Source organism: Elephas maximus, chromosome 4 (genome assembly GCF_024166365.1).
Source record: "Elephas maximus indicus isolate mEleMax1 chromosome 4, mEleMax1 primary haplotype, whole genome shotgun sequence".
NCBI lineage: Eukaryota > Metazoa > Chordata > Mammalia > Proboscidea > Elephantidae > Elephas > Elephas maximus.
Window position 1 is genome coordinate 166720724 of NC_064822.1, and position 19228 is coordinate 166739951.

At 42.5% G+C, this 19228-nt stretch overlaps 1 protein-coding gene across 2 annotated transcripts in view; it reads left to right on the plus strand.

Moving 5' to 3' along the window:
* The first annotated feature begins 11618 nt into the window (after nucleotides 1–11618).
* GAS2L3 (growth arrest specific 2 like 3) overlaps nucleotides 11619–19228 on the plus strand; it is a 44868-nt gene continuing 37258 nt past the window's right edge. For both annotated transcript variants that reach the window (XM_049884144.1, XM_049884145.1), the window contains exon 1: nucleotides 11619–11723. The gene's annotated coding sequence lies outside the window, so the exon portion shown is untranslated. The remainder of the gene's footprint in view (nucleotides 11724–19228) is intronic.

The window sequence follows — 19228 nt, forward strand, 5'->3', positions numbered from 1 at the left end:
AATAGGCTTTTTGGGAGGAACAAAAATAGAAAAACATAAAATCTCTTATTTCTTTGAATAATGAAAGACATGCTTTTGAACCTGAGGGGGGTAATTTAGAGAAAGAGAAACTCTCAGAACATAAATGGCACTGTCTCATCCCTGGAGAAGTCCTGATGAATATGCATTCATTTGTAATAGCCTTCCGATCATTTCATTTTCTGAGGGAGAATAGTTTACAATACAGAAGTTAACAATTCTCACAGAAAATATTTCCTCAAGCAATCACTTTCTTTCTAGTTAGAGTCTTGAGGCAGCATTTATAAATTCAGAGTATGCAGAGACTACTGACACTGATGGGCCATTCCCTCGCCTCTCTTTAAAATTCTCAGTATTGGCTTCAGTAAATAGAGTTAATCATTTTTTTTTTTAATTTGTTTTGTTTTGCTTTTTGGAAACGCTCCTACAGCTGGGCGCACAGCTGTTGTATACTTCCCCCAAGCAGGAATTAGTTCATTTCCTTCCTCCGTTGTTATACTGTTGCATTCATCTCCCCATTATTCCTCAGTGAATATAAGAAAACACCTCCTATAGGCAATGGATGGAGCCCTGGTGGCACAGTGGTTAAGCCCTTGGCTGCTAACCTCAAAGTCTGGCAGTTTGAACTCACCAGACCCTCCTTGGGAGAATGACCTGGTGATCTGCTCCCGTAAGGGTTACAGCCTTGGAAATCCTATAGGGCAGTTCTACTCTGTCTTATAGTGTTGCTATGAGTCGGAATTGACTCTGGTGGCAACGGGTTTGGTTTTTGTTATAAGCAGTGGGCTTATATCTCCTTTTATCCTGAAGTTGGAGAAAATGGAATTGGCTTAGCAAGCAAAGGATTTTTTTTTTTTTTTTAATTAAAATACCAGACCAACCCTGAAATCCTAAAAATAGTGAGTTGGGGCTAGTGTCAGTTGGATTACACCTGACACAACAAGAGCGCCCGCTATGTACAAGAGTTTTTTGCTAATCTCAATGAGGGATACAAAAATGATTAAGACATCGTACCTGCCTGGAGGGGCTCACAAGATGTGCAGAAGAAAGTGCTGTGTGCTTACTGGAAAAGTCTCCTGAAGGAGGTGGCATTTCTGCTGCACTCTGAAGGGTAGCGAGTTTATAGTTTCAGTTTATAGTCCTTCTTGAGGGTCCACCTGTCCTAAAGAAGCATCAGCACTTGGAAGGCACAGCATCTAAGGGCTGGTGCATTATCGGCTTCTATGGGTCAGGGTAGGAGGGAAGATATTCAAGTTGTGGAGAGGGTGGGAGGTGCAAAAGGAAGAAGGTGGGGCTTTGTGGAGATGTTAAAGGAGTACAAGTAATCTGGGGAAGAGACAGGGCACGCAGTCCCTTTCTAAGCCTCAGTTTCGCCATTGTAAAATGAAGAGATCACTGTCTACTGTCTTAGTTTGGGTCTGAGCCTGAGACAAGGACTGGGGGCAGGATTCTTATTTAGGAGGTGATCCCAGATAGCAGAAGTGAGGGAGTGGAGAAAATGAGACAGGAACAGGAAGAAAAGTCTATACAATGTGTGCTAATGAGCTGGTTACTATTGTGGGCACCCCAGTTAAAACCAGTTGTTGTTGAGTTGTCTGACTCTCAGGGACACTACATGTGTCAGAGCACAACTGTGCTCCACAGGGTTTTCAATGGCCGAGTTTTTGGAAGTAGATCATCAGGCCTTTCTTCTGAGGCACCTCTGGGTAGACTCAAACCGCCAACCCTTTGGTTAGCAGCCAAGTGCATTAACTGTTTGACCCACCCAGGGACTCCCCTACTGGGACCACTGGGGCTCAATCCTCTAAGGAACCATGCAGATGCCCCTCAATATTCTCCAACTGCAGGAGAGAAAGGCTGGAGCATCTAACCAGCAATTCCCATCTCCCACTGGTTGAAGGCGTGAACTCCCTCACACTCTGGGTTGTCTTTGAGCTGCTGAACGGCCTTCAGAAAAAGTCCTGAGGCAGCAGGCCCAGAGCTTGATGCGCAACACCAGAGCTACCCAGAAAACCCTGCAGAGTCTGCTGTACCGTTCTGTTCTGAGGATTCCATCAGGTGAGTAAAGCCATTTGCACAGTCCCTGGTCCTGAGTAGGTGCTCAGTAATGTTGGCTCTGCTTTTCTACCAGTCAGCACGTTGCTTAGCTAGCCCCCACCTCCCACTGTTTATTTTGCTGTCTCTTTCGATTTTGGAACACTCAGATGCACAACAGCTTTGATCCTACAGCACACATCCTCTTTTCCAGGTGTGTGATGTGTGTTTGTGTGTGTATAACGATCAAGCTGAACCTTTTGTTTTTCTAATTTGCAAATATATTTATATGAAAAGCCTTACAAAGATATTAACACTCAATCACATTTTAGTTATGCATTTAATTGTATTTAACAGAATATTAGATGAAATCGTGGAAATCCACGACAATCCCAGATTAAGGTCCCTCTTCAGGGGCTACCTGTCCTAAAAAGTCATTAGCACTTGGAAGGTGTGGCATCTAAGGGCTGGTCCCTAAGTGGTTTCTTCCACACCTTCATAGGTGATTCTTTCTCGCCTTTGATGGTTCCAGGGCCTTGCCTGCTTGGCCTGAGCCTCACCACTACAGAGCCCATGAGATTGGCAAGGGCTTACTTTTAGGAGGCAGAGACACTGAGGGTCATTAGAAAATGGCATTGACCTTCCTAGACTAATCCTTCCTAGGACTCAGCATTCTCTTAAGCCAAGTGCACCTTTTCCTAACGAGTTCTATGAGCTAATAAATTTCCCTTTTTAACTTCAGGCAGTTTGAGTTGGATTTCTGTCACTTGTGACTAAAGGAGTCACAACAAACTATCACTTATCCTTTCCATGCCTCGATGTATGTGCAAAAAGGGAATTATATTTATTTCCCTTATAAAGTTGTTGGGAAGATCATTTGTGGGAATCTGGCGAAAATACTTTATCATCTCTAAACTAGATGATACGAGAGGTCATTCCTTCTGGTTTGCAGGTTTTGGTTCATGGCCTAATGTTGGGGCAATCGTGAACATTCTATTACTCTTCTAGAACATTATTTCTCAAAGAGGAGCCTGAAAACTACTGGTATTAGGCATCTGGGTAGTTTGTTAAACATTCAGATTTCTTGGGCCTCTCCTCAGAGATGTTGAATCATAATTTTGGGGTCTGGAGGTAGGGAACCTACATTTTTATCAAGCCCTCAGGTGATTCGGATGCAAAACTTAGTTTAAATCCTATCCTAGATGGTTACCACTAAAAGGTTTTAGCTGATTAGTGAAGTGCAAGTAGGAAGTTGAAGGCCCATTGGGGGAGATGGGTGGTGAGGAAAGGACATTTAAGGAAGAGGAGTAATTTCTGAATGCTTGAAAGAGTACATCCAGTTTGGGGAACTGAGAGTGGTTTGGTGTTTCAGATCACAAGGCTTCTGTGGGGGAAAGTGGCGGGAAATGAGCTGAAACTGATGGGCCACTGTAGACAGAGCAAAAAGCTTAATCCTCTAGGATCAGATTTTTTCAAGTGCTTAAGACTTGTGATATCAAACCACAATGCTTTTTGTATGAAAACTAATGGATTTTTTTTTTTCAGAAACAATTTTTGTGAAACATTCAAAAAAAACCAAAGAGTAAGATAAAGAGTAAAAACACCATACGAAACTGTAATCAAATATCATATCCATGGAGAAGTACGGCAGTATAGAATCTGGCTTTAAGATCAGAAAATGCATAATATTGATACACAATATCACAAAAGCAGCTCTGACATATTTGGCCAAGAGACCTTGGGAAAAAAATTTAACCCCTCTAATTTTTTTTTTTTAATACCTTGTTTAAGGAGTCCTGGTGGAGCAGTGGTTAAAGCACCAGGCTGCTAACTGAAAGGTTAGTGGTTTGAACCACCAGCCACTCCATGGGAGAAAGATATGGCAGTCTGCTTCCAAAAGGTTACAGCCTTGGAAACCCTATGGGGCAGTTCTACTCTGTCTCATAGGGTTGCTATGAGTTGGAATTGACTCAACATCAGTGGGTTTGGTGTTTTGGTGTAAGCCTGAGTTTCCTCATGTGTAAAATGTGGACAATATACCATCTCTACCTCACAGAGTTCGTGTGAAGATTAAGCAAGATGTTGCCAAAGCAATTTACCTGGCAGCACATGCCAATTTACATGGCGGCACATGCCCACAAATGGTAGCTGCTATTATTATTACTAAAATAAAATCGACTGTCTTATTGGTGGTTTTTTTTTCTAAATATCTCTTGAGTTTTGACATAATGGAGTGACAGCAGTGAACAAAGCAGGAATTCCTGGATCTCATGGAATTTACTTGTCTTCTTTACAAACAAGCACATGAAAATGAAAAAAAGTACAAATGGTGATAAATGCTATGAAGGAAGCATATCTTCCTCTCTTGTGCGCCTGTCTGGACCTTTTTCCACTGTTCTTAAAGTGATCTCTTTTCAAAATGCAAGTCTGGTTATGTGTCCTTCTCACCCTTAATGATTTCTTATCAGCTTTGGCCAGAAATCTTGACACTTTGGCAGGTCAATTGTCAATTAAGGCCCTTCAGACCATATGGTCCTACTCTAGCCTTGTCTTCTCCCTAAATTCTAGTTTCCAGATAAAATGCCTTCCCCAGAATGCTACATTCTCTTAAACCTAGTGAGAAAGAATAAAAATGTAGAGAAGCAGGATAGACTTGGCAAAATTTGGTGACAGTTTTGGTTATCCCAATTAGGGGGCTGCTACTGGCATCTGGTAGTGGGGTGGTTAAATGCTACAGCTGCTAAGCAATAGGTCGGCAGTTCAAATCCACCAGGCGCTCCTTGGAAACTCTACGGGGCAGTTCTACCCTGTCCTATAGGGTCACTATAAGTCGTAATCGACTCGATGGCACTGGGTTTGGGGTTTTACTGGCATCTATTTTTTTTTTAGTGGGTAGAGGCCAGGGATGCTGCTAAATACCCTACAATGCACAGGGCAGCTCCCACAAGGCCAAAGTTATCTGGCCCAAGATGTCAATAGAGCCAAGGTTGAGAAACCCTGCTCTCTCCCAACCCAAGAAGATAAGACCCCTACTTTGTATTTTCTCCTGATTTGATCTAGCTTCAACACCATTCTCTCATGGTGGTGATTTTCAAGTTCATATCAATATTTCAATCAGAGGCAGATTATCCAATAAGCAGAGTGCAGTGCAGTGAATTACTTAATATGGCCCTTCTAGCCCTAGTCTTTATAATTCCCACCAAATGACTGGGTGGGACTAGCAAATGAGGTGGTTGTGGCATACTAAGGGGATTAAACAGCTTGCTAATAATGTAAATAAGGTGCGTGGCAATTTTGAGGGGGTGGGACCCTGCCAATAAGTTATATGGAACCCTTACAAGGGGATTGGTCAGTTTTGTCCTCCCACTAGGCTTAAAATGAGCCATCCCAGAGGTGGACAGGGGGACCTGACCCCCACCAAGAAGTAGAGACAGGAGAGGAGGATGTCCTTTGGACCTGGGATCCCTGCGTTCAGACCCTCCTAGACCCAGAAGGCATAGAGTGAGAAAGCTGTAACACCAAAGGTGGCAAGATGTCAAGAAGCAGCATCAAAGAAATGGCGGCAACAGAGGCAGCAGAACCAGGAGGCTGGCAGGAGATGGTACAGTGAGCTTCCCATCCAAACAGCAAGAGAGCTGAATGCCTTCAGCCCGAGGCTTACTGGTGGAGTAGGGTGCCTTCGGTCACTTCTTGGCAGAGCTAAAGAGCTTCGTAACACTTGTTTGAGCAGAGCAGAGGCCAGGCCCAGGGGCCAAGGGTCAGAGAGAGGCCTGCCTGAGGGCATGGCTGAGAAGACACTGTCCTGATCAAAGAGCTGTATCCTGAGTTGTTTCTGATTCTGAACTATAACTTACTACTTCCCTAATAAACCCCATATTTCTGAGTATTGTCTGTGAATTCTGTGTGGCCATTGCAATAAATTACTAAACCCAGCAGAGAAGTAGAGAATGCTCTCTGAATTGGTAAAAAGGTTGGAGAAAGGAGGCACATCTGACCTCTACCTCATAGGAATCAGCCTTAGGCTGTTATCTTGATTCTCCTTCTCCCTTGTGAAGTTAGAGGAGGTCAGACACCTCTGCCACCATTTTTACACAAGGTAAAGCATGGGCTTACTTGTGCTTACTCACTAATCTGTAGTCAACGATTTTGCATGGGTTTCACCACACCACCTCAAAGGGAAACCCAAGAGAAATTGTTTACTACAGATTAGTAAGTAAACACAAGTAAGCCTGTACTTACCTTGCTTACTGAGTCATTCACCTCTGCCAGGGATTGTAAATTTGAAAACAGGCTTTGATTCTGTAGGAAGGTGCTGTGGGATTGGGAGAGAGACAGACGCCAGCCGTACCTAGAAGGAGAATCTTCGATATGGTGAAAAAACGTGAAATTGTTCACTACAGACTAGAAAGTAAGCATAAGTAAGTCCATGCTTATCTTGTTTATTGGATACCCTGCCCCTGAAATTTCTGGACAATCATTTTACTAATGAATCCAAATAATATGTATAAACAACTGTTTTGGAAGTTTTGTTTCTTTGTTGTTGAGAAATGCAATTTGACTTCACTCATTGATTCTATAGTAGTAGAATTTTACCTTTTCCTAGATTTTTACAAGAAAACTACAATTTATTATTATTGTTCTTTACTGTGGAAAATAATACATTCAGTAATTGTCACGTATCACATTTGAGTGATAGGTTGCTATAGCAGATATCTGTTATTTTTTTGGACACCTGGAATCCATTCCTTTTACTTCTGGCAAGTGTAAATGAACCATCCCATTCCCTATTTTAGTCCATGCGTTTTGAATGGAGTTCATTCCCACCCCACAGCTCCAGAGTTAGAAATGTGACTCAGGCATAGCCAATCAGAGCATCACAGATCTTAGGTTACAGTGATTGGTTTAGGATTGGCCACGTGACCCATTCAGGTAAAATGAGTTATTTTGCTTGGGGTATTGTTAGGCGACAGGCTGTGCCACTCATTTGCCTGTGTGTTATTTTATTTTTCCAAATTCTTTACCCTCCCTGTAATAGAATTATACATTCAGGCCCTTTGCCTTGTGAATTTGCAGTGCCTATTTTTTTTATTCCAAGAGTAGGCAGAACAAACAACCACACCCACTGATATTGGGCTTGTCCATGAGAACGTGGGTGGACGTGACAAGGTGCCAGTTGCAGGAGCGGAGGTCTTAAGGTCATGTGTTTCTGTTGGCTGCTTTTGCACTTCCACCACCTGCTGTGAGAAGAGCATGCCTTGGATAGCTGCAAGTCCCAGATATAGAGGTGGAAGGAACAAGCCTAAACCCACCCTACAGCTTGAAAAAGCACCCTTCCCCTCCACCAGGAGCTATCTTGCAGATGCACAAGCAAGAAAAATGAATGTTTATTACCATAAGCCACATTCTTGCTATGTTGTGAGATTTCTATATCTCTCCAGATATAGATATAACACAATATTTTAGTATTAACCACAACTGTTGTTGTCCTAAAATTACATATCACTGAGTGAGTCATTGGATTATTCATACATAATACTGGTTAATACAAATCCATAATATTCCTTTAAAATAGAGTTCAGTATTGTTTTAAGCCACTGTGTCAATCCATTTCACTGAGGGTCTTCCTCTTTTCTGCTGACCTTCTGGGTCGAAAAAGAGGAAGACCCTCAATGAGACAGACTGACACAGTGGCTGCAACAATGGGCTCAAGCATAGCAACAATTGTGAGGATGGCGCAGGACAAAGCAGTGTTTTGTTCTGTTGTGCACAGAGTTGCTATGAGTTGGAATTGGCTCGATGGCACCTAACAACAACATTGTTTTAAGTACAGTTGGCTCTCACTAGGTTATCAGTTGAATAAGTAGCTTAATCGTGAGTGAATGAAGATCTCTGTTGCCCAAAGATCTCACCCCGTACTTCAAGCCATTAAAACCATTTTCCATTGCCTCGTATACATGTGAAAACTGGACAATAAAAAAAGACCACAGAAGAACGGACACATTTTAATTTGTGGTGTTGGTGAAGAATTGAATATACCATGGACTTTCAGAAGAATGAACAAATTTGTCCTGGAAGAAGTACAGCCAGGATGCTCCTTAGAAGCGAGGACGGCAAGGCTTCATCTCACAGTTTGGACATGTTATAAGGAGGAACCAATCCCTGGAGAAGTTCATTATATTTGGTAAAGCTAAGGCTCAGCAGAAAAGAAGGAGACCCTCAATGAAATGAATTGACACAGTGGTTGCAACAATGATCTCAAACATAGCAACAGTGATTGTGAGGATGGCACAAGATCAAACCTTTCATTCTGTTATACATAAGGTCTCTATATGAGTTGGAGCTGACTCAATGGCACCCAGCAACAACAAAACCATTTACAATTAAAAAAAAAAAAAAAGGGCAGAACGGCTATGTTAAGTTAGGCAATAGAAGCATTATCGTAGGGCTGTAAAAAAGCCAAATCATACTTCAATATTTAAGTATTCTGTGATTATTAGAGATCCTTTTATATTCTGTATAGTCAGATGAATGATTATTCCTAATGTAATGTAGTAACTTTTAAAATGTGGAATACCAAACACGGTGCTTTCTTAAAGTGGGCCCTATCTTCACAATTCTGGGACAGTCAGAACTAAGACTTTGTCATCTGATGGAAGCAAACTGGTGAGGCTTGCTCTGCATGTTACAACCACGCTCATTTCAAGAGAAAACCTTTAAAACATGACTATTAACCAAACCACCAATTAGAAACTGCACACATCAAAGTAGGTTGCAACCCTTAGGTAGAACCCTCAATTACTAACTGCAGTGTTAAAATCAAGATAGCTAAGAATCTGGCGAGTGTGATTAGGGAGTGGGGTACTCACTGGGAGTTAATAGAAAAGTGAGGTTGAGAAAGCAACAGCAGAACTTTTTTTATCCACAGAAGAGAAAAGCAAGAAGAATCAAAGAATTTAGAGGGGAACTCCTCATCCAATTGCCGCACTTAACCTGTGAAGAATACACCTTAGAGACAGAAGTGATTTGCACAGATTACTTGACTCTAGATTCACTTTCTACCACATTGTCCCGTCTTTTTATAGGGTGGTGAAGTTCCCAAGACAAACAAAATGGACAGTGAGAATAAAAAGAAATTAAACATAAAAATACCCTGAGGCCAAGTTTTCAGAAAATGGCTTAGAAATATTGTGTGTGTGTGTGCATGCAGGCGAGAGAGAGAGTAAAGGAAAAAGAGAAAGAGACCATGCTTGTGTACATACTTCATGTAGCATAGTTTCTACGTCTTTTTAAATAAATGGTATTAAAATGTTTAGGTACAGAGAATGCACGTAAGAAAAAAAAAAGGCCCATTAACAACTAATAACTAATTAAACAAGATCTGTACAACACAACTTACTTATAAAGGTTCTGAAGAAATGCGTATATATTTTGACGGTAAGGTTCAACACATCCAACTCAATCTGAAATTTAGCTAAATAAGGTGGTATGAAAAACTGCCATTTAGTTGTAAATAGAAAGACTATCAAACAAAGGTTGATTTGTACAATAATAGGTCCTCTGAAAATTGATGTATTGCCACCACAGACTGCAAAGTATTCTGGGATCAACTTCAGTAAAAAAGGAGAGAAAACTTGTCTGGCCTCAGGTTCTGCTTTTAGATAACTTTTAGATAACCATCTTCACCCATCCACCCATCCCAGAATGTAAGCTCCGTGAGAACAATATCACTTGTATCTGGCACAGAGCCTAGTACGGAGTGAGGGCTTAATAATTATTGCTGAACTGACTTCTCAAATCTGTATCTCCTGCACAGGCCAATTTAAACAGCTTCAAACCTAATTTTCCAACTATCTTCTGAACACCTCTACTTGCACATTCCTCTGAGACTTCAAATTCAACACGCCCCAGACCAAAACGCATTATTCTTCCCCCCACAGCTTGTTTTTCCTGTATTCCTTATATTGGTGCCACCATCACATGAGAATGAAGTCCAGGTAAGTCAGTCTCTTAGGTGTCATCAGACAGCAGCACCCTCCTCACCATCCCTTTTGAGCTAGTGTAGGTAACTGTCATTTTTCACTTTTTGAAATTGTCACCAGACACTCCTTTCTCCAAAAATCCTCAGATACATATTTATTTATTTAAACACAAATCTGTGTACATACCATTGGTTCCTTAAAATCAATCCCTACTGCCTGCAAGAATCTACACACCTTAGCACACCTACCAGGACCTACATTTGCGACCACTCCCCTAGCCTGAGGTAGCTCCCTACTCCTAAACTTGAGTCATTCTAAAGTACTATTTCCAGAAAATTCCAGGTGCTTTTTTCTCACATCTCTGGAATCTTGCATTTGTTCTTCCTTCTGCCCCGAAAGCACTCCTTACTCCCAATTACTCCTCCCTCCTGGTAGATTCCAGTTGATTGTTAAACTTTAGTTCCTTCAAACCTCACACCATCGTCCTTCAAGGCTGTGAGGTGTTCCATCCTTCACAGGCTTCCAGTTAGCTTTCACTATGCTGCTGTGAGCACTTTGAAGACAGGCACTGTCTTCTTCATTTTAGACTCTTCAACAAGCAAGGGTACATCCTCATAATATTTTTGTTCCATGAACCAAGGAACCAATGCTAGAGAAAGACCATCATTCTCGTTTAATCCCACACTTTACAGATGGGGAACTGAGGTCCAGAGATGAGATGGTATATGACAAAGTTTTAAGAGTTAACGAGAGGGATAGGGACAGGGCTAGCATTCCCCCCACCCCCGGCCCCCGCCCCGCTACCAACAAGCCATATTTATGGCTATCACAGACCTAGCTATCACTACATTTACGCTCCATCTCCCGTTCGTCTCAACCCTGGGACTAGCAAGAATCCTTCATTATGCTGAGGTTAATTTTGTGTGTGTGTACGGCTCTGATGTTTCCACGTGGAAGAGTCAACATCCTTCCTTTGCTTCAGGTGACCTGGAGCTACAGAATTCTTCTCTATGCCTCACCTCCTACCTTCTCAGATTCTCTCTGAAAGGATCCTGGCCTTAATGTGGTGTCCTTAGGACTCCACATTCCTGTTGGGTTATGGTTTGTGTCCCTGGAAACAGGGCCGCGATCAGTACAGCCAGATCCGGAGTGGAGGGTTGTGGGAGGAACTCCCAACAGCTCAGATAAAACCCAGGGAAACGCCGGTAAACTCCCCTGGCAACATTCCAGGACCTAAGAGCTCTTTGGAACACCAGTTGGGTGGGGGCGAGATAGATTCACCTCTCCTGCCTATCGGGACCAAGAAGAGGGGCTGTCGCTGAGCGGGCAGGAGGGAGAATTTGTTCGGTGACCAAGTCGCTTTGCCTTTCAGTGAGAAGCGAGGTTTGCAGCCCGAGTTCCGAGACTCCAGACTGCAAGCTTCTGGGCGGAAACCCACGGACTCCCGCCCCCACGGGGGCCCCAGACGACTGACGCGCTCGACTCGTGCTCCGGGCGGCCGGGGGCGGGGCCTCTGGCCACGCCCCCTCCCCGGCTCCTGATTGGTCCCTTCGAACCAGGCGGCGGCGCGCCGTGGCGAACCCTGAGGCTGAGGCGGTGGCGGAGGCGGTTGGTTTGGGGTGTGACGGCCCAGCACAGATTGCGCCGTGATGCTTTCCCGCAGGGAGAAGGGACCCTCTTGCGCCAAGGCTGGTGAGTACTCCCCTGTGTGCCCTCTCTTTTCCGCGCGAACTTTTCCTCACCGTCTCGGGGCTTCAGCGCCTCAGCCGGAGGCCTGACGGAGTCCCCAGCACTCCACAGAGTTGCCGCGGTGGGTTAGTGGGGCGGGGGTCCCTTGCAGGGCGCGCTGCGATTGGCTCGCTGCTGGAGCCGCATTCTCTGATTGGTTCTTGGGGCCGTCAAGGTGATGTGCCTGCCTTCACATGCCCACCCTTGTGCGTGAAGCGGGGCGACAGGTGTGCGGGGGGCGGTAGGTGTGAGAGTGTTGGCGTGGGGAGGAGATACCGAGCCGCTACCCGCCCAGCTTTAAGACCAAAGAAGTATCAAAGTCTGAAGCTAGTTGTTTAGGGTCTCCATGAGCACCTTCATCCCCAAAGCGCCTAGCACAGATAGGGTCACTTCATTGCTCACCATCACACGCGGGAAGAATTGATGAAGTCACTGACCGTATAAGGAGAACCACACAGTCTTCTGTCCTCTAGCAGCTTCTGTTCAAAGCAAGGTTTACAGTCTCTTGCCTATTCTCTCCAGTCCACGCAGGAACCAGCTCTCCCAGACGTAAGGAACAAGGGAATATAACTGGAGGCCCTAAATGATGCTTTCCCACCCACATCCCTCAGTCTGGAAGACTGCTTAGGAATTTCGGCTTGCAAAATAAAGGGGAGACTTACAGATTTCCTGGGAAATCGGAGGAAAGTTTGGAGAGTGTGCTTCCCCGTGCAGTCACCCCTGGGTTCCTTGCTAATCTTTTGAAACCAAGGGATTGAATATGATAAACTTAGAGTGCTTTGTGGTACGAGTTGGGGGGGGGGGGAGGGGGTGTGGAGGGTAGCTGATCCAGTCAATATTAATTAAAAAAGTTGGTTTTTGCGGGCTTAGTCTAGGTCAGAAGGAGCCCTGGTGGCGCAGTGGTTAAGCGCTAGGCTGCTAACTGAAAGGTGGGAGTTTCCAACCCACCAGCTGCTCAGGAGAAGAAAGATGTGGCACTCTGCTTCCCTAAAGATTTACAGCCTTGGAAACCCTATGGGGCAGTTTATTCTATCCTTTAGGGTCCGTCTTAGTGGGAATCGACTCCAAGGCAATGGGTTTGGTTTGGTTTGGTTTGGTTTAGTTTTGGTCAGTTTGAGTTTTGCTTAGTTTGTGTGAAGAAAAAAAAAAAAAACTGCCGTTGAGTTTTCCGACTCATAGCGACCCTGTAGGACAGGGTAGAACTGTCCCATAGAGTTTCCAAGGAGCGCCTGGTGGATTCGAACTGCCGGCCTTTTGGTTAGCAGCCATAGCTCTTAACCATTATCCCACCAGCGTTTCCAGTTTGTGTGAAGCATGCTAATAATTACTCTTTGTGAAGATAAGCAGTCTGTGAACCTGTATCTGATCATCTCTTCTGGCACTTAAATGATCTGATTGTCTCTCTTGGCATTTAAATGATCTGATCATCTTTCTTGGCACTTAAATGATCTGATCATCTTTCTTGGCACTTAAATGATTTGATCATCTCTCTTGGCACTTAAATGATTAGGAATTGGAATTCTCGCCACCTCAGATTTTCTTTGGAAGGGGACTGGGAGAAAAAGTAGAAGGAAACTCTAGTGAGAATCCTCTTTCGTAGATCCTGACACATGATGCTTACCTGACTCATTTGCTTCAAACGCTCATTAAAAACCAACTGGGATTAAATAGTAGGTATCTCTGCTTTCTTTGACATTATTGAATTAAAAGTAACGTTTCTTTTTAGCAGAGTGGCTAAGCACTGGGCTCTGAAATCAGACTTTACTTGGTACGTGACTTTATTGTTAGTTGCCACTCAAGAAAGCAGATCACCAGGTCTGTCTTCCCAGGTACCTCTGGTTGGGTTCACAGTGTCAACCCTCCCAGCTTGTAGCTGAGCAGTGACCTGTTTGTGCCACCCAGGGGCTCCATGCAACCTTAGGCAAGTCTTTTAATCTTTCTAAAGCTAAATTTCCTAGTCCGTAAAAGAAGGTTCTTACTTTATTGATGTGAGAGTTGTTGTTAGGATTGGGTGAAATAATCATAATCCATGTAGCTAGTTTTGCACAGGGCCTGACATGTAGTTATTATTACTTCTATCCTGTTTAAATCAGATTAAGATTTTTGAGCTATCACCAAAGGATAGGGAGAAACAGAAGGTAAAAGCATTGCCAGAGATGATGATAGTTATCATTCATTGGTTAAGTTAATACATGTAAAGCACTTAAAACAGCACTTGGCACACAGTAAGCACTCATAATTATCTAGCACATTAGTACCTGAAATGTGCCAGGTACTGTCTTCTAGGTGCTTTACTTATATTATTGTGAAATCTTTCAATAATCCCACAATGTAGTTCGTGGTGTTTCCATTTTATAGATGGGGAGATGAAGCTCAGAGAAGGGAAATAACTTACTAAAGTCAACCTGGAATTCACTCCAAAGGGTCTCACTCCAACATGCAGACTCTTTTCTGTGAAGTGTATTAGCAGTTATAAAGGTAGCGATCATACTACCTTTGTGTTTATATTCCTAACCTTAAGCAAAGTCAGCACACAGGATTACTTGCCTGTATGGACCAGGTTCATTCCTGCTGTGGGTATGGGTTTATTTTGAATACTTTATGAATTAGCAAATAATGAGAAGTAACTTGTGAAGGTTAATCAAAGTGTGTGATAAGAGAATAATGTCAACAATATGTTGTTGTTGTTCGGTTCCGATTCATAGCAACCCTGTGTACAACAGAAGAAAACATTGCCTGGTCCTGCACCATCCTCAGTCATTGGCATGTTTGAGCCCATTGTTACAGCCACTGTGTCATTCCATCTTGTTGAGGGTCTTCTTCTCTTGCTGACCCTCTGCTTTACCAAGCATGATGCCCTTCTCCTGATAACATGCCCAAAGTATGTAACACAGAGTCTCACCATCCTCCCTCCTGAGGAACATTCTGGCTGTACTTCTTCCAAGACAGATATATAATATGAATAAAAAGCTAAATGAGTCTGATGTTTGTAGAATTGATCAGTTCAGAAGTAGTGTTTCCTAATTTATATTTTTCCGTGTAGTTTTTGCTTGTTCACTGTTAATGAGGGAAATAAAGGACTAAAGGTTGATACATATTGATATATTTTACTTCCTTATAGTAAGATGTATGTGTGTATTACTTTTTTTCTTCCTATGGTTACTTTCCATACTGTGTTATTAGGTATACCTTTAAAAAAAAAAAAAAAATTATGTACCTAAAAAGCCATGTGATGTAGCATATAGAATTTGGGAGAAGAGGAAACATGAGTCTGTCAGCCAGTTTGTCTCACACTGAGTTTCCCCATTTTTAATTGGAATTTAATTGTCATTGAGAAATGTCTCAGAAGTAATTAACATTTACAAGATATAGATAACGATTACAATTTTATTTATTTAGTATTTCTCCCTATAAATACTCAAAAAGTTTTCTCAGGTGAATATTTTGTTGTAGAGTAAGGAGTTTGGTTACCAGGAAGTTCCTATTTTATGGTAACTTTTTGTAAGTGAATTACTAAGTCATGAAGCGTTACAATGTAATAAAATATACCAGATACACTAAATGTAATTTCACTTTTGCTGCTGGAAGCATCATGGGAATTTACAGTATCGTGACCATTAATCATTGCAGATATTGCTGAAGTGCCGACTAATACAGAGACTTCTGGGTACTATTGCACAACATAAACTTTTCTGTAAGAAGGAATTAGCTGTGGTGAAGGGCTCGCTTTATTTAAAGTTTAAGTACAAGGGCTTATTTTACCTGGATGGGTAACTGATTAATATTTTTTGTTCCAAAAGTAAAATTAACTGTTGAAAAAATTATTTATGTTTGTACAGAATTTTTTTCTTTTACATATCCATAATCTAGAGAAAATGTGTTATCCTGGTAAAATAAAATAAAACAAAAGAAACCTGTTGCCATCAAGTTAATTACAACTCATTGCAAGCCTATAGGATAGAGTAGAACTGCCTCATAGGGTTTCCTAGGCTGTAATCTTTAGGGAAGCAGACAGTCACATCGTTCTCCCGCAGAGCGGCTGGTGGGTTCAAACCACCAATCTCTTGATTAGCAGCTGAGCACTTAACCACTGCACCACCAGACCTCTTCTGAAGGTTGCTTTTGTTCACAGACCAAATCAGACATATTTTCTTATCAGTAGATACAGCTTTCTCTTTTCCTTCAAGGGGCTGAGTAAATCCATTGTGTGAATGTCCTGTAAGTTATTCAAGCAGTTTCCTGTTAATGGACGTTTAGTTGTTGTTCTTACAGTTCTTTATATTAGTGTTTGTGTATGGGACTGTACACTCTTTTAGTCTCTGTTTGTAGAGGTAAACATTTTCTCAAGTTCTTTTTTAAAATTGAGACTGAAGTGTCCCACAAAATTTATGACAAACTAATTTATCTCATATAAAAATTAAGCCATTCAGGTTGAAGCTCTGCAGACATTGCATGGGGAAAATTTCAAATAAAAAAGCAAAGATTCCCAACAAATAAATAGTCTGTATTTTGCAAATAACACATGTTTTGTTACACTGTAGGAATCTTATCTCTTTCATTTGCTATGGAAGTTGCTTCTTTTCTTAAATGAATATACCATTGATTCATCTTATTGTCATTTCACACTCCCTTTAGGGATAAATACAAGCATTTATCATATTCAGGAGTAATTCCTGTACTGACTTTAGCAGTGATTTCTATAAAGAAGTAGAAGAAGTAGATCACATTACCTTCTTAAGGAGCTTATAATAACTATACCATATAGTGCAATACCAAAAAAACCAAACCTGTTGCCGTTGAGTCAATTCCAACTCATAGTGACCCTATAGAACAGAGTAGAACTGCCCATAGGGTTTCCAAGGAAAACCTGGTGGATTCAAACTGGCAACCTTTTGGTTAGTAGCTGTAGCTTTTAATCACTATGCCACCAGGGTTTCCAATAGAAGCATATTATATATTGCTGTTAACGTAGATGGGGGGGCATCGGGGAGGCATTTTGGAGGAATGGAGCATCGAGGCTTACACCTAAAGGATAGGTAGGAGTGAGGAAGAGAGGAGGAAGAAGTGTTCCATGTAGACAGGACAGCATATGTAAGATCCAGAGGTGAGAGAACATGTGCTTAAAGGGTCTAAAAGTTCAGTATGGCTGAAGGGATCCTAGAAGACAGACCTTGTTTGCTTTGTTAGGGAGTTTGGGCTTTATCCTGTAGGCAGTGGGAAATCATTAAGGGTTTTAAGTAGGGAAGTAAAATGTGGTCAGATTGGAGTTTCAGAAGGATCACTGTATGTGAAGAACAGGTTGGAGGATTGTAAGGCTGGGAAAGGGTGACTGGTTGGAAGCTATTTCAGTAAACCTGGAGAAAGATGATGATGGCTTGAACTAGAGGAGCGGCCATGAGTAATGAAAGAAATTTTGGAGGGTGAAACAGCAGGATATGGTCACTGATTGTTTTGCCTGAGGGAAGGTAGGGAGAGGAAAAAGGGCCTAGGTGTGAGCAAGGAAGGGATCAAAGATGACTTGGTAACTTGAGTGGATATTGGTGTTTCTCCCTGAGAGACTAAACACAGGAAGCCCTTGCAAATATTTAAGTGAATGAATGAATAAATGATCTCAGACACTGCTGATGATGATGGTGACGCACAGCAAACACTTGGGCTTTACCTATAAATTTTGGATCTTTTTTTTCCCTTTTGAGCATGCTATATACAGCTAATGCCCTTCTCTCTCTCTCTTTTGACATACTGGAGTCGCTGCATCTTCTAATCATTTTGGATGTATATTGCCATTTCTGGGTCAAATGGCCTGACCCTCTGGGCAAATCATCCTTTGTTCACTTAAGATATGTATTAGTTTCCTATTATTGCTATAACAAATTACCACAAATTTAGTGGCTTAAAACAAAACAAAATTATTATAGTGATTATCTCATGAGTCTTATGGGGCTAGAACCAAGGAGTTGGTAAAATAAAGGAGTCTCCTTCTGGAAGTTCCAGGGAAGAATCTGTTTCCTTGCCTTTTTCCAGCTTCTAGAGGTCACCTGTGTTCCTTGACTCATGGCACCATCCTCCGTCTTCAAAGCCAGCAGTGTAGCATCTCCAAATCTCTCTCTCTCTCTGACTCTCTGCTTCCATGATCAGATCCCCTCTTTATGCTCCCATCCTCACATACCTTCTGCCCCCATCTTTTTTTTTTTTTAACTTTTATTGAGCTTCAAGTGAACGTTTACAAATCAAGTCAGACTGTCACATATAAGTTTATATATACCTTACTCCATACTCCCACTTGCTCTCTCCCTAATGAGTCAGCCCTTCCAGTCTCTCCTTTCATGACAATTTTGCCAGCTTCCAACTCTCTCTATCCTCCCATCCCCCCTCCAGACAGGAGATGCCAACACAGTCTCAAGTGTCCACCTGATACAAATAGCTCACTCTTCATCAGCATCTCTCTCCTACCCACTGTCCAGTCCCTTCCATGTCTGATGAGTTGTCTTCGGGAATGGTTCCTGTCCTGGGCCAACAGAAGGTTTGGGGACCATGACCACCGGGATTCCTCTAGTCTCAGTCAGACCATTAAGTATGGTCTTTTTGTGAGAATTTGGGGTCTGCATCCCACTGATCTCCTGCTCCCTCAGGGGTTCTCTGTTGCGCTCCCTGTCAGGGCAGTCATCGGTTGTGGCCGGGCACCAACTAGTTCTTCTGGTCTCAGGATGATGTAAGTCACTGGTTCATGTGGCCCTTTCTGTCTCTTGCTGCCCCCATCTTTTAAGGTCTCTTGTGAGTACATGGGACTCACCTGGATAACCCAGGATAGTCTTCTCATCTCTACTTAATTGATCTGTAAAGTCTCTTTTGCCTTGTAAGTTAACATATTCACAGGTTATGGGGATTAGGACATGACCATCGTTGTTGTTGTTAGGTGCTGACTCATAGTAACCTTATGTACAACAGAATGAAACACTGCCAGGTCCTGCGCCATCCTCAAAATCATTGCCATGTTTGAGCCCATTGTTGGAGACACTGTGTCAGTTCTTCTCGTCGAGAGTCCTTCTTTTCTTGCTGACCCTGTACTTTACCAAGCATGATGTCCTTCTCCAGGGACTGGTCCCTTCTGATAACATGTCAGAGTACATGAGACAAAGTCTCGCCATCCTCACTTCTAAGGAGCATTCTGAAGATCTGAAGAAAAAATTCAAGCCCTGAGATGCAATATTGAAGGATTCTATGAGCAAAAAATTGAACAATGCTGGAAGCATCAAAAGAAGATGGAAGGAATACACAGAGTTTCTGTACCAAAAAGAGTTGGTCTACTTTCAGTCATTTCAAAAGGTAACGTATAATCAAGAACTGATGGTACCGAAGGAAGAAGTCCAGGCTGCACTGAAGGCATTGGTGAAAAACAAGGTTCCAGAAATTGACAGAATACCAATTGAGATGTTTCAACAAACGGTTGCAATGGTGGAAGTACTCAC